General features: G+C 42.3%; 1 protein-coding gene across 5 annotated transcripts in view; it reads left to right on the plus strand.

The window, feature by feature from the left end:
* The window catches only part of cd99l2 (CD99 molecule-like 2), a 210,779-nt gene that overhangs the window by 78,420 nt on the left and 117,497 nt on the right, over nt 1-14,862 (plus strand). The gene's annotated exons all lie outside the window — the stretch shown is intronic.

Here is a 14,862-nt window from a genome sequence, read left to right on the forward strand (position 1 = left end):
GAGTTCAATCCAGGCAAATGCGAGGTGATGCATTTTGGAAGATCCAATTCAAGGGGAAACTATACGGTAAATGGAAAAGCCCTGGGGAAAATTGATGCACAGAGAGATCTGGGTGTTCAGGTCTATTGTACCCTGAAGGTGACAACGCAGGTGGATAGAGTGGTCAAGAAGGCATACAGCATGCTTTCATTCATCGGACGGGGTATTGAGTACAAGAGTTGGCAGGTCATGTTGCAGTTGTATAGGACTTTGGTTCGACCACATTTGAAATACTGCATACAGTTCTGGTCGCCACATTACCAAAAGGATGTGGATGCTTTGGAGAGGGTGCAGAGGAGGTTCACCAGGATGTTGCCTGGTATGGAGGGTGCTAGCTATGAAGAGAGGTTGAGTAGATTAGGATTATTTACATTAGAAAGACGGAGGTTGAGGGGGGACCTGATTGAGGTCTACAAAATCATGAGAGGTATAGACAGGGTGGATAGCAAGAAGCTTTTTCCCAGAGTGGGGGACTCAGTTACTAGGGGTCACGATTTCAAGGTGAGAGGGGAAAAGTTTAAGGGAGATATGCGTGGAAAGTTCTTTTTGCAGAGGGTGGTGAGTGCCTGGAATGCGTTGCCAGTGGAGGTGGTAGAGGCGGGCATGATAGCGTCATTTAAGATGTATCTAGACAGATACATGAACGGGCAGGGAGCAGAGGGATACAGATCCTTGGAAAATAGGTTTAGATAGAGGATCTGGATGGGCACAGGCTTGGAGGGCCGAAGGGCCTGTTCCTGTGCTGTAATTTTCTTTGTTCTTTGTTCTTTGTTCAATTCAAAGAGGCTATAAGCTTAAACCCTGAATGAGCATCTAACTGTCTCATGACAGAGTAGGGAATAGAATTCAACTCCACAATTCTGACTGGGAGAAAAACACTCCTATCTGACAAGAATGTTTAAGAAGCGGCCCAAATATTCATTAACCAGTTTGTAAGAGGTAATTGAATCAAGTGTCCCTTTTTAATTCTATCAGCTCTCTTTTATGTCGAGCAGATGCTGTGCCATTTAAGTAGAAACAGATTTGCTGGAATAATTGAGGGATGAAGTGGATCTAAAACAAAATGAAGTGTGTAGAGAGCTAAATATTTCAGTTCAGTAGTAAAGAACGTCTGATCATTGAAGGAAGTTAAGCCAGTCAGTTAGGAAAGTGTGTACTGAAGTGTTTAACAGAATCACCACTCCCACCGGTATGAATGAAGTGAGAGAGAACGGGTCTGTGAGAAGGATTGCTGCAGAATAATTCCAATAAAGGGCAGGTGTGCTGCTCAGTTATTAACAGCTGAGACAAATTACAGTGCAAAAATAACCTCTGACATGACTAAGGGAGCTTCCACTCTGGAAATGCACAACAAGTTGTGGAATTGTATAGAGATGCTAAATTGCTGTATTTGATCAGGATTATCCGGATTTTTCAGTGAAAATTTTTCTCTCCAACTTCCCTAAACTGTCAGGCAACGACAAAGTTCAGACAGCAGGATTTAACTCAGAAAGAAACTCTATTTAAAAAGCGCACACTGCATCTCCAGGGCATTCTGGATGCTGCAGGCAACTCTATTGAGTGCTAAAGATGAGGCCAAATGGTTTGCTGCCTAAAGCAAGAGATGAGGGTGCACCAGTTCAACTTCAGCAGCAATTAGACTGAGATACAAGTTAAATGTTGTCATTTGACAATTGAGACCAAGGTTAAGTTGAGTGAATGAACCAATAACTGAGATCAATGAATTAAAGGGAAGGGACAACTTTATCAAGTTGGTGAGGTAGCAATAGATTGTGCAGAATCAGATGCAACTGTTGGAAGACCCTATTATGAACAAACTTTGTTTTCTGAAAAAAAAACTGTTAGCTAAATTTCCAGAGGCTATTACAGGACTTTTTGAGACTTTTTCCTCTTGTCCTTTGTGACCCCTCAAACAGATTCACCCAACATTCATTTCCATGACAACTCTGTTAACTCTGGCCCAAATTATTCCTATTAAACTAAATCTCAGAGATCAGTTTGTCCTTTATCTCCAGGAGGTTAAGCCACTGCAGGTTTCTGTGGTGGAAACATCACATTTTTTGGAAAGAAGAAAGACTTAATTTCTCCAAGTTTCCCTTAATAACGGGCTTCTATTGAGGGGAGTAACTTGCCAGAATTGAGAGAGTGCTAGTGTGGTGGACAATGGTGAATTACAATGATTCATTGATGGATTGAGAATTTGGAGTTCCAGTACAAGAGGCTCCAAAGTGACCAGCTTCCTATAGTCTTCTCTTGTTTTGAGCAGATTAGCACTGATTTTCACAGCAGTAGGATCTTAGGTACTGAACTGGACTGTCTGTGGCCCAGCATATAAATTCTTGACAATATAAATTGTCTTACTCCCTGAAGGTTGATATTGTTGTCCTGATAGTATCTTGCTGGGAGGATGCTGGCTAAAATTTTAGGTAATCAATGCTCTGCCATTTAATGTGGAGTATAAACAAACTGCACGATAGTTGATTGAACAATGACACATTGAGTTCCTCAATTCTGGCCACTGCTGAGTCCCATGGTAACCTGTGGTATACCACTCATTGATGGGTTCATATGGTGCAGCAGTAGTGCCTTTACCTTTGAGTCAGGATTCCTGGGTTCACAATCCCACCTGTTCCAGAGGTGCGTAATAACATCTCAGAACAGGTTGATTAGAAAATATTGACAGTTGATTTATTATCTACCATTTGTGTGCACAGGCTTTTCACACTAGGAGCAGTTTTCCTGCATTTTTAGAAACTAGAGTCTGTGTAGGTTTCAATTACAGTGCCAATTTGATCAATAATTTTGGAAACCTTCTTGTGGATTTAACTTGTTTAATGAATTACTTGCCAAACAAATTCGAATTTCCTCTTATTCATGAGAAGGATTTCAGGGATGCTACCCTGAATTCTACATTTGATACTTTTTAAAAACCAAAAGAACTGAGGATGCTATAAATCAGGAACAAAAACAGAAGTTGCTGGAAAAGCTCAGCAAGTGTGGCAGCATCTGTGAAGGAAAAAACAGAGTTAATGTTTCGGGGCTGGTGACCCTTCCTCAGAACTGATGGTAGCTGGGGCCCAGCTGGTACTTTTTAGGTGGGTGGTGAATGCATGCTATTTTCTTACATTATAATAATGGTCCAATTTAAGGGAACAACTGCATTTTTCATCGACTTTGATTTTGTGTATTATCCTGGTAAAGCATTATTAAGACCACAAGACCATAAGACATAGGAGTGAAATTAGGCCATTCAGCCCATCGAATCTGCTCCGCCATTCAATCATGGCTGATAAGTTCCTCAACCCCATTCTCCTGCTTTCTCCCCGTAACCCTTGATCCCCTTGATAATCAAGGACCTATCTATCTCCGTCTTAAATGTACTCAATGACCTGGCCTCCACAGCCTTCTGTGGCAGTGAATTCCATAGATTCACCATTCTCTGGCTGAAGAAGTTTCTCCTTATCTCCGTTCAAAAGGATCTTCCCTTTACTCTAAGGCTGTGCCCTCGGATCCTAGTCTCTCCTACCAATGGAAGCATCTTCCCAACATCCACTCTGTTCAGGCCATTCAGTGTTCAATAAGTTTCAATTAGATCCCCCTTCATCCTTCTAAACTCCAATAAGTATAGTCCCAGAGTCCTCAAATGTTACTCATATGTTAAGCCTTCCATTCCTGGGACCATTCTCGTGAACCTCCTCTGAACCCGCTCCAGTGCCAGTACATCCTTCCTGAGATATGGGGCCAAAAACAGCACACAATACTCCAAATGTGGCCTGACCAGAGCCTTATAAAACCTCAGTAGTACATCCCTGCTTTTATATTCAAGTCCTCTTAAAATAAATGCCAACATTGCATTTGCCTTCCTGACTACTGACTCAACCTGCAAGTGTACCTTGAGAGGATCCTGGACTAGAACCCCCAAGTCTCTTTGCACTTCTGACATCTGAATTTTCTCCTCATTTAGAAAATAGTCCATGCTTTTATTCTTCTTTACCAAAGTGCATGACCTCACACTTTCTCACGTTGTACTCCATCTGCCACTTCTTTGCCCACTCTCCTAACTTGTCCAAGTCCTTCTGCAGCCTCGCCACCTCCTCAATACTACCTGTCCCTCCACCTATCTTTGTATCATCCGAAAACTTAGCCAGAATGCCCACAGTTCCTTCATCGAGATCATTAATGTATAAAGTGAAAAGTTGTGGTCCCAGCACTGACCCTTGTGGAACACCACTTGTCACCGGCTGCCATCCTGAGAAAGACCCCTTTATCCCCACTGTCTGCTTTCTGCCAGACAGCCAATCTTCTATCCATGCTAGCACCTTGCCTCTAACACCATGGGCCTTTATCTTACTCAGCAGCCTCCTGTGTGGCACCTTGTCAAAGGCCTTCTTGAAGTCCAGGTAGATAACATCCATTGGCTGTCCTTGGCCTACCCTGCTCGTTACTTCCTCAAAGGATTCTAGCAAATTTGTCAGGCATGACTTCCCCTTCATGAAACCATGCTGACTTTGCTCTACTTTACCACACACTTCCAAATATTCAGAAATCTCATCCTTTACAATGGACTCCAAAATCTTACCCACAACTGAGGTTAGGCTAATCGGCCTGTAATTTTCCGTCTTTTGCCTTCTAGGATATCAGAAGCGAGAGGATTTATTTACTACTTTTTAAGGAGAAAAACAACCAACACTGCATTTAAGGGCAGAGAACATTACAGGGGATCAAGTTGAATTCTACAAAATTCAAAAGGCTTTGAAGCAGTGTATAGGGGTGATATTTTTTTCCTCTGTCAATCTCTACACAAAGTTATCATCTCCAGTTACCATCTCGAGGAGGGATGATTCAATTCCTATTCTTCCTCCTAGGTTGGATCCATCAAAGATTTCATGATCATTTTAGTGTGCAGCTGTTCCTCTCTTCGATAAAATATAGTAAACTAGTTCACTAGAAAAAATAAGGAACCAACCACAAGGTTTTCTTGGGTGAAAGGAAGAGTTATTTTGTTACTTGTTAATCTTGAAAAGTAAAGACGTGAAATCAAATACACAAATGCACAGATTTCAACAGCTTGTTAGCAGCGTAGATCAATGACAGCTAAGAATATTGCAGATATCTTTGCATCCTTGGTGTTCAGATGTTTGTCTTCAGTTTGAGTCATCACCTTGTGCTTTGAGAGGTGAAAAGAGAATAGGAAGAAAGAGCCTGCTCCAGTTCCAGTTACAAATCAATCTCACTTTGCTTTGCCCGAAAGTAGCCCTCTGAAATACAGCTGGTTTGTGCATTCCAAGATCAGAGTTCCTTGTCTTCAAGATGGTTACTTGCTGATGTTATTTGTATCTCCAATGAGCAAACTTTCCATAAGATATAATCAAACAGGAGAGAAAGATCTGGTTATCTAGTTTCAGTCTCTTTGATAACACATTAATTTCAATTCAGACCAAATTGTATATTGATGATTGCATGAAGCTTGGCTCAACTAGTGGCAATTTTGAAATCAATGTTTTTGTCTGAAACCATTTCAGTTCAAGAAGATCTTTGCATTAAAATCAGATGAAGACATTTTAAATTGGTAATCCAGATTTTGCTGTGATCAAGGCAAGAGATATAAATTTACAGTTAATCGGAGAAGTTTTATGTAGGATTGTAAGGGATTCCATCTTTACGTTCTCCTCCTTCTCCTCCTCCCATGTCCACCTCCTCAGTGTAATTATTAAGCCATAGGAGGTTTTGCTTGAATGCCTGTTGAGGCCTACGCATTGAAACTTTTTAAAAGGAGAGCAACGTTTGAACACATCAAGGATGTAGCTAAAGGGTATGAAAATGGGACTTCAATTGATAGCCCATTAAGAGAGCTAGCACAGACATTACTTGCTGAACAGGTCCCTTTTGTTCTGAAGCTTCAAGGGCTCTATAGCATCCAGAAGATCAGTAACAGAAATTCAGATGACGCAATTGAGTTAAAACTATACCAGATTGCATTTTTACTGTTCATTGGATGCAGGAAGCATCTCAAAACTCTTCGTGTGTTTAATTGAAAAGATCATTACAATTTGATCCTGTTGATCAGGGTGTGCCACAGCTGTGTTTTAGATCATTGACTGAACGAATTAGAGAGAGAAAAAACCACAATCAATTGCTTTCCCGAGCAAAGGAGTCATCTTTACAAAAGCAACAGTCATTACCACACCAAACTGTATCCATTACACCCCTCAGGGGCAATGTCGTTAAAATGTTTGTGATCCAAAGTGTTGTGGTAGCTGCTGCAGCTCAGAGAAAATTTAGAGCTATTGTCTTCGCGATAACCATGGCTGAGTTGGTAGCGTCCTTGCCTTTAAACTAGGAGGGTGCAAATTCAGGTCCCAATCCAGAAACTGAACACAAAACATAAGTTGGTACGTTTCTTTATGTTACAATAGTGACTGTATTCCAAAAGTGACGGCCAATTAGCTCTCTCGGCTGGACAGCTGGTTTGCGATGGAAAGTGATGCCAATAGTATGGGTTCAATTCTTGTCATATGAGGACTGTTGAGGACTCTAGGTCTGTACTTGGAGTTTAGATGGTTGAGGTGGGATCTGATTGAAACTAATGGACATAAAGATGATATTTCCACTAGCAGGAGAGACTAGGACCTGAGGGCACAGTCTTGGAATGAAGGGACGACCCTTTAGAACTGAGGATGAGGAGGAATTTCTTCAACCAGAGGGTGGTGAATCTGTGGAACTCATTGCCACAGAGGGCTGTGGAGGCCAAGTCATTGAGTGTATTTTAGACAAGAGGTTCTTGATTATTAAGAGGATCAAGGGTTACAGGGAGCGGAAAGGATAATGGGGTTGAGAAACATCAGCCGTGATTGAATGGTGGAGCAGACTTGACAGGCTGAATGGCTTAATTCGGCTCCTATGTTTTATGGTCGCACACTGGCTGAGGTTAACCATGAAGGAGGACTCTCCATCTTAACCTCTTCCCTCACTGAGGTGTGGTGACCCTCAGGTTAAACAATCACCAGTTGTGTCTCTTTATTGAGAGAACAGTCTTAAGGTCTAGGAAGACTATGGCAACTTTACTTTAGCCTTTATTTCACAAAGTGCTTAATTGGTATTTAATGCGCTTTAGGCATCCAGTGTGTTGTGAAAGGCGCTGTATATATTCAAGTTCTCTTCCCTCAATTCATTCTACCATCACTTATAAAGTGACAGTTAAGTATTTATTACAGGCTAGGTAGGATAATCTTAACCCTGCCAGCACTTCAAACTGCGTCTTATGTAAACGTTTCCTAATGCTTCCATAAACATCAGAAGATCCTGTGATTTGTATCACTTTTAAATAATACTAGATTGAAAAAGTTTTAACACAACATCACAAAACGGAACTTGTTAAGCCAGCAGATTTGGTCTGTGTGGTGCAGTGAATACAGAATGAACATTCAATTGCTGGCCAAAAAGTATCATGCACAAAAGCTTGGCCTTGACATGATTACTGATAAACTCCAGTGACACTGTTCACTGTTGAACGTTGCTATGATGATGAGGGTAGTGACATTCAATATATCACTGCCGTACACCTCTTGTCTCCATGTCTAGATCAAGGTTACAGTGAGATCTAGAGTTTAGTGGTTCCGGAATGATTTGAAATTTGAGTGTAGAGGAGTTGTCACTTAATGGTACCATTGATGACTCTAATACTTTATGCCATGATTAATTGGTCATTAGTTTGGTTTTGTGTGATGGAACATAACTGGGAAATCTTCCAGAGCTGGATAGCTGCCCATGTAATAGATGCATTGGAAATTGTATCCAATTAATTACAGGGACTGAGTATTTCAATCCATAATGTACTTGCACACATTGAACATCTAAGTATATTATTCCCTCTTGAGATCCTGGGACTGAAGGATGCTTCTAAGTGTTATATGCTGTGTCCAACAGTACTTTATATCCATAGGTACATGAGATGATTCAGTTTGCGTAAACACCAAAATTTAATGCTGTCTGTATACTAAAGGCTGCTTGTCACTAGAAACCCATCCTGAAGTGATGACATCCTCAAATAAAATGACACAAGATGTGTACACCTTGCCCACTTCAAATGAGTCAGAAATTACTCAGAGTCATGGAGCTGTACAGCATGGAAACAGACCCTTCGGTCCAACTTATCCATGCCAACCCGATACCCTAAATCAATCTAGTCTCATTTGACAACATTTGGCCCATAACCCACAAAACCCTTCCTATTCATGTGCCCATCTAGATGCCTTGTAACTGTACCAGCCTCCACCACTTCGTCTGGCAGTTCATTCCATACATGCACCACCCTCTGTGTGGAAAAAAAATTGCCCCTTAGGTCCTTTTTAAATCTTTCCCCTCTCACCTTAAACTTAAGCCCTGTAGTTTTGGACCCCTCCCCCCCGGGGAAAAAGACTTTGGCAATTCACCCTATTCATGCCCCTCAAGATTTTGCAAACTTCTATAAGATCACCCCTCAGTCTCTGACGCTCCACGGAAAATAGCCCCAGCCTATTCAGCCTCTCCCTGTAGCTCAAGCCCCTGGAACCTCCTTGTAAATCTTTGCAAACAAATGCCCATTGTCAAATTTTGCAGATGATAGCAACAGGGAGAGGTCATGAGGTGATTGACTATATGGTTAGAGGAATAAATTTTAGTAAGACATTTGAAGGAAAGAGCAGAGAAGTAACACGCATTGAGGGTTTTGAGCGATGCCAAGCCTGTAAGAGCAGAAGAAATAAATCGAGCAGGGTGATTGGATTTGGAATAGAAGATGCATTGAAGAACTACAGTGATTTGCAAAGTTTCTGGGTAGCTAAACCAGGAAAAGACTTGTAAGCAAGGGCAGGAGGTGAGATTTGTGTAGTTTGCAGTCTGAAGGCTCTGATGGTTGGCAAGGACAGGAAAGCACAACTTAAGAACAAAAGTCAACTATTCAGCTCCAAGCTGTTTCACCATTCAGGTAGATTATGACTGATTTCTATTGTGTTTCCATTTACCTGGCATAGCTCCATATTCCTTCTTACTCTCACCCACAATAAAACTCCAGTAACCTTAGTCTTGAAAACCCAAATTATTTATTAACAGAGTTTTGTGGTAGAGAATTCCAGATATCTTCAACCGCATTTTGCGCAGGGAAAATAGTTGCTGGCTCATCTTTCAAACAGCCTCAGTCCAATTATAAAATTAGTTCCCTTCATTCTGATTTCCCCACCTCACCTAGAGGAAATAGTTTCCTACCTTATTGAATCCTTTTTGACATTTCGAATACCTTCAATGAATCACACTTCAGCTGTTTATGTGTATCCTGTAAGACATCAAAATTTAATGCTGCCTATATATTAAAGGGTGGAAACCCATCCTGAAGATATACTAACTGCCATCAGTACAAAAGGGCATCTGCTGCAGTAGGTTTGCAGTTTTCAAGGTGGTAGCAGGTAGTGGTGATGCAAATATTAAAGCAGGTTTTCTGATGGATGTGTGGTCTTTAGATGAAACAGGACACCAGAACCAAGCACAGTCAGGATAGACCTGAACAAGCAACCAGAAAAGGAGCGTGAAACTATGGAGTGTGGAGATTCCTGCAACAACTGAACAAGATTCTATTAATTCAAAACCAAATGGAACAGTATAATTTCTCTGCACGTGCTGTCAACGCTTCTTTGTTAGGGAAACACATGTTAGATTTAATATTGACTTCTGACTAAATTTTCGTAGACTCGTAGGTTCGTACAGTGCAGAAAAGGCCCTTCGGCCCATCATGTCTGCACCAACATAACTACCGTTGAAGTGCGCTAATCCCAATTTCTTGCACTTGTCCAATATCCTTCAGTGTTGTGATATTTGAAGTAGTCATCCATAAAAAGTTTAAAGGTTGTAAGGTTTCTAGCCTCTTTCCCAGGCAGTCCATTCCAGATTCCCACCACCCAGTGAGTGAAAAAGATTCTTTCTGAATCTCCTGCCCCTTATCCTGAAACTATGCCCCCTCATGATTGACCCCTCAACCAAGGGAACAGCTGCTCTCCATTCAGAGATAGTAAGAACTGCCGATGCTGGAGTCAGAGTAAATACAGTGTGGAGCTGGAGGATCACAGCAGGCCAGGCAGCATCAGAGGAGCAGGAAAGTCAACGTTTCAGGTCAGGACTCTTCATCAGAACTGGGGAGGGAGAAGGGAGCTGGGAAATAAATAGAGAGGGGAGAGGTGGGGCTGGGGGAAAGTAGGTGGGATGGTGATAGGTGGATGCAGGTAGTGAGAAGTGGGGATTGGTCAGTGGGAGGGGTGGGGCGGAGGGGTGGGGAAGAAGATGGACAGATTGTGTCAGATAGACAGGTACTGAGAAAGGATATGTGATTGTAATAACGGGTTTGTCTCAGTATGTGGTCAAAGAGCTTCAGGGTGGAGGAGATTGCCAGTGGGTTGCAGTGGGAGAGAGTCCTCTATTTATTTCCCAGCTGCCCTCCCCCCTCCCCAGTTCTGATGAAGGGTCCTGACCTGAAACATCGACTTTCTGTTCCTCTGATGCTGCCTGACCTGCTCTCTATTTGCCCTGCCCATACCCCTCATAATCTTATACACCTCAATCATGTTGCCCTCAATCTTCTTTGCTCTAAAGAAAATAATCCAAGCCTGTTTAGTCTCTCTGTATAACTCAGTTTCTTCATCCCAGGCAATATCCTGGTGAACCTCCTCCTTACCCCATAATGTGATATTACATTCTTCCTGTATTGAGGTGACCAGAACTGCACACAGTACTCCGGCTGCGGCCTGACCAATGCTTGTACAACTTCAATATTACCTCCTCACCGTTATACTCTTTGCCACAACTGATGAAAGTAAGTTCCCATATGCCTTCTTAACTATTCTATTCATGTGCTCTGCTGACTTCAAGGTTCTGTGAATAATTACTCAAAATCCCTCTGTTCCTCTAAGCTACCCAGTGTCCTGCCATTCATTAAATACTCCCTCGCCAAAGTGCATCACCTAAGAGTTATCAGGGTTAAGAACCATCTGCCACTGGTCTGCCCATCTGACCAACCCATCTATATTTTCCTGTAACCTACAACCTCTGCTATTAATCACTACCATTCTTGGTGTCTTCTGCAAATTTGCTTAACATTCCCCCACTTTTTCATCTATATCATTTATGTATATAACAAACAATACGGGTCCCAGTGCCGCTCCTTGTGGTACACTGTTGGACACCGGCCTCCAGTCATTCAAACAGCCTTCTACCACTACCCTTTGTGACCTATTAGTGAGCCAGTTTCTGATCCGTCTCACCAAGTTTCCCTCTATATTCCATGTGCTTTAACCTTCAATCAGTCTCCCATGTGGGACCTTGTCAAAAGCTTTGCTAAACTCCATTTCAACCGCATTGACCGAACGTCACTCATTCACACACTTAATCACACTTGCAAAAAATTCTAATGAATTTGTTAGGCATGACTTCCCTCCATCAAAGCCATGCTGACTATCCCTAATTAACCCATGTATTTCCAAGTGGGTATTAATTCCCTTCTTCAGAATTTTTTCCAGTGGTTTCCCTACCACTGATATGAGACTCACCGGCTTGTAATTTTCTGGTTCATCTCTACCGCCCATCTTAAAAAGTGGAACCACATTAGCCATCCTTCTCTGACACTTCCCATATGGCCAGAGAGGAATTTAAAATTTGAGTTAGAGCTCCTGCAATTTCCTATCTCACCTTCCACAGCAGCCAGGGATGAAGTTCACTTGGGGCGGGGGCTTTGTTTGTGTTTAAGCCTGGTAGAGCCTCCAATACCTCTCTATTTCCTATGTCAAACTGTGCAAGCTCCTCGCAGTTTCTCTTCCTGAATTCCGTACCTATGTTCTCCTGTTCCAGAGTGAAGACTGAAGAGATGTATTCATTCAACACTCTTCCAATATCCTGTGGCTTCACACACAGTTTGCCCCTTGGTCCCTAATGGGCCCTACCCTTGCCCTGGTTAACCTTTTCCTTTTAATTTATGAAGAAGGGTCCAGACCCAAAACGTCAGCTTTCCTGCTCCTCTGATGCTGCTTGGCCTGCAGTGTTCATCCAGCTCTACACCTTGTTATCTTAGGATTCTACCTAATCTTGTTTGGAAGTCCTTTCTCAAGCCCTCTTTTTGCTCTTCTAATTGCTTTCTTAAGTTCCCTCCTGCACTTCCTCTTTTCCTCTAGGACCACGGCTGAATTGTTCCCTTTGGACTTGCTAAAAGCCCTACTCCTCTTCTTCATCCAGTCCTGAATTATCGAAGACATCCAGAGTTCTGTTTTGTGATATGAACTTTGATAAAGCTTGTCACTCTAATCCCAATGGTATGGGACTGTGCTAGCTCTAGTGCTTAATATGGGATTTAAGACTCTGCCTTTTTCCCCTGTCCTTGTTCCCAAGGATTGTAATAGTGGAGTGGGGGTGGGGGGGTGGGTGGTTTGGAGGAGGGAGATTGCTGCACAAGATCAGCTGGAAAATGTGCCTGCACGTCTCATTAAAGTAAGTGTAGATCAAGCAGCCATTCCATTTCACATCTTTAGCAGGAGAAATGTCAGTTTCATAGTTTTATAAATACAAACCACCATAAATTTGCAGTTTTGGATAATGCAAGGAATGATGGGATGTATGAATTATAGATATGTCACAGACTTACAATTTATCTATTTGATAAAATACAAGGCAGCCAACGAAAGAATGAGCTGGCACCCTTCCAGCTGTGAGATCATAGTTCACAGACTTGGCTGTCTGCCCTATTTTCGCACTGTGGCTCACTGTGCCCAGTCTCTATGATAACAGTGGAGGTTGTACGTACTCCTCCTGCCAAGGGCTAGTGGCTCGACTGTGCAACCTCTTCCTGTAAATTTAAGATGTATATTTGAGTTGGTCACATTCAGGAGAGGTTCTGCAAAGATTTACGTAGCCTATGCCTCACTAGCTCATCTGTGCTGGGGTAAAATGTACAGTCAGCTATAATAGGGTTCCCATGCTGGGAAGGAGAAACAGAACCCAGCATCTAGCTGCTGGATATCTCCTTAGCTCGAAAGTACAAGTGTGGATGTCTGGAGAGAACAGATTGTACTCAGCCCCAAGAAGCCTTCTGATAACTGGCTGATTAGATTCACACTCACAGAGAATGGTCACTCGAGTGAGGTGCTGGAACACTCACTACTGATGGGACTGTGTGCTAACATGAGTAGATCCTTCCATGAGAGGTGCAGGAAAAAAACATTTTACCCCCTGAACAAAATAAAGGCAAGATCATAACAATGTGAGGTGGTCTCGGAAGTATGCTGACTTCTAACCCCGTGCTGTACTTGTTCTGGGAGTGATTAATGGGGACGGTGTAGAGGCAGCTTTACTTTCATTTTTTAAGACACACTTCTGACGCTGTAGTTTTAATTTTTGCTGAGATTGCCAGCCTTCTTTGCTGCAAACATGCCTCCTGCTGGTGGCTCAAGAGATGGCAGTAGTAGCCTACCAGAGGCACTGTCTTCACAACTCAGAGGTTACAGAGGATGCAAAGGGGCCTTTATTTAGACTAGCAAGGAGAAAGGCATGGCACATCAGAAGCTGATGGCGAGAAATTTGATTGTGACTAGCTTTGCTGGTAACCCAACCCTGTAAGATTAACCATCCAACTGCAGCATGTAAATGTGCTTAGTCTCACAAACACTGTACGTTCCACTCTTTTGTGATTATATTTTATTCTACTGTGGGCCATTAGGACTGATTGAACATTGATTTTATACTGTAGCTCAGAAAGTCAATGCATGTGTAACACATACTGAACAAGTAATTCAGAGATCTGACTCAATGCGCTGGGGATATCGATTTGATTTATTGTTGTCACATAGAGTCGTAGAGTTATACAGGACAGAAACAGACTCTTTGGTCCAACTCATACATACCAACCAGATATCCAAAATTAATCTAGTTCCATTTGGCCCATGTCCCTTAACCCTTTCTATTCATGTACCCATCCAGATGCCTTTTAAATGTTGTGATTGTACCCGCCTCCACTACTTCATCTGGCAGTTCATTCCATACATGTGCTACCTGCTTCGTGAAAAAGTTGCCCCTTAGGTCCCTTTTTATATCTTTTCCCCCATCACCTTAAACCTATACCTTCTAATTTTGGATTTCCCTACCCTGAGAAAAAGCTCTCGGCTGTTCACCCTATCCATGCCTCTCTTTCCAAACACATCTTCTAGGTGAGGCAGCATTTTACTTGTAGCTCATTCTCTAGTCTACTGTACTCGCTGCTGACAATGTGGTTTCCTTTACATTGATGAGCCCAAATACAGACTTGGTGACCACTTCATGGAACGCTTCCCGCCTGCCCATAGGTCTCACCCTAGTCTTCCAGTTGCTTACCATTTCAATAAACCCCCTTGCTCCCATGTTAACATTTCCATTCTGGGCCTGCTACAGTGATCCATCGAAGCTCAATGCAAGCTGAAGGAACAGCATCTCATTTTCTATTTAGGAGCATAACAGCTTCTAGGACTCAAAATTCAGTTCAAAAATTTCCATACCCTTACACTTCCCTAGCTGTGACTTCTTTGTGTCTTGTTAACTTTTCTTTCAGCAGAGTTGGGCCCCTTTTCTTTCTCCCACCTTCACTTACACCTATTTGACATCTCTACTACTCCTTTACCATCATCATCATTCCTTTTGTGTTTTGCTCTGTGCACCGTCACAAACAATCCATTCCAGTTGCTTCCCCTCTCTGAATCTCAACTACACATAAACCACCATTTTCCACCTCCTTTCAGTCTGAAGAAGAGTCATACTGAATTTGAAACGTTAACTCTGTATCTG

The sequence above is a fragment of the Rhincodon typus genome, chromosome 14 (assembly GCF_021869965.1).
Source record: "Rhincodon typus isolate 14 chromosome 14, sRhiTyp1.1, whole genome shotgun sequence".
Lineage (NCBI taxonomy): Eukaryota > Metazoa > Chordata > Chondrichthyes > Orectolobiformes > Rhincodontidae > Rhincodon > Rhincodon typus.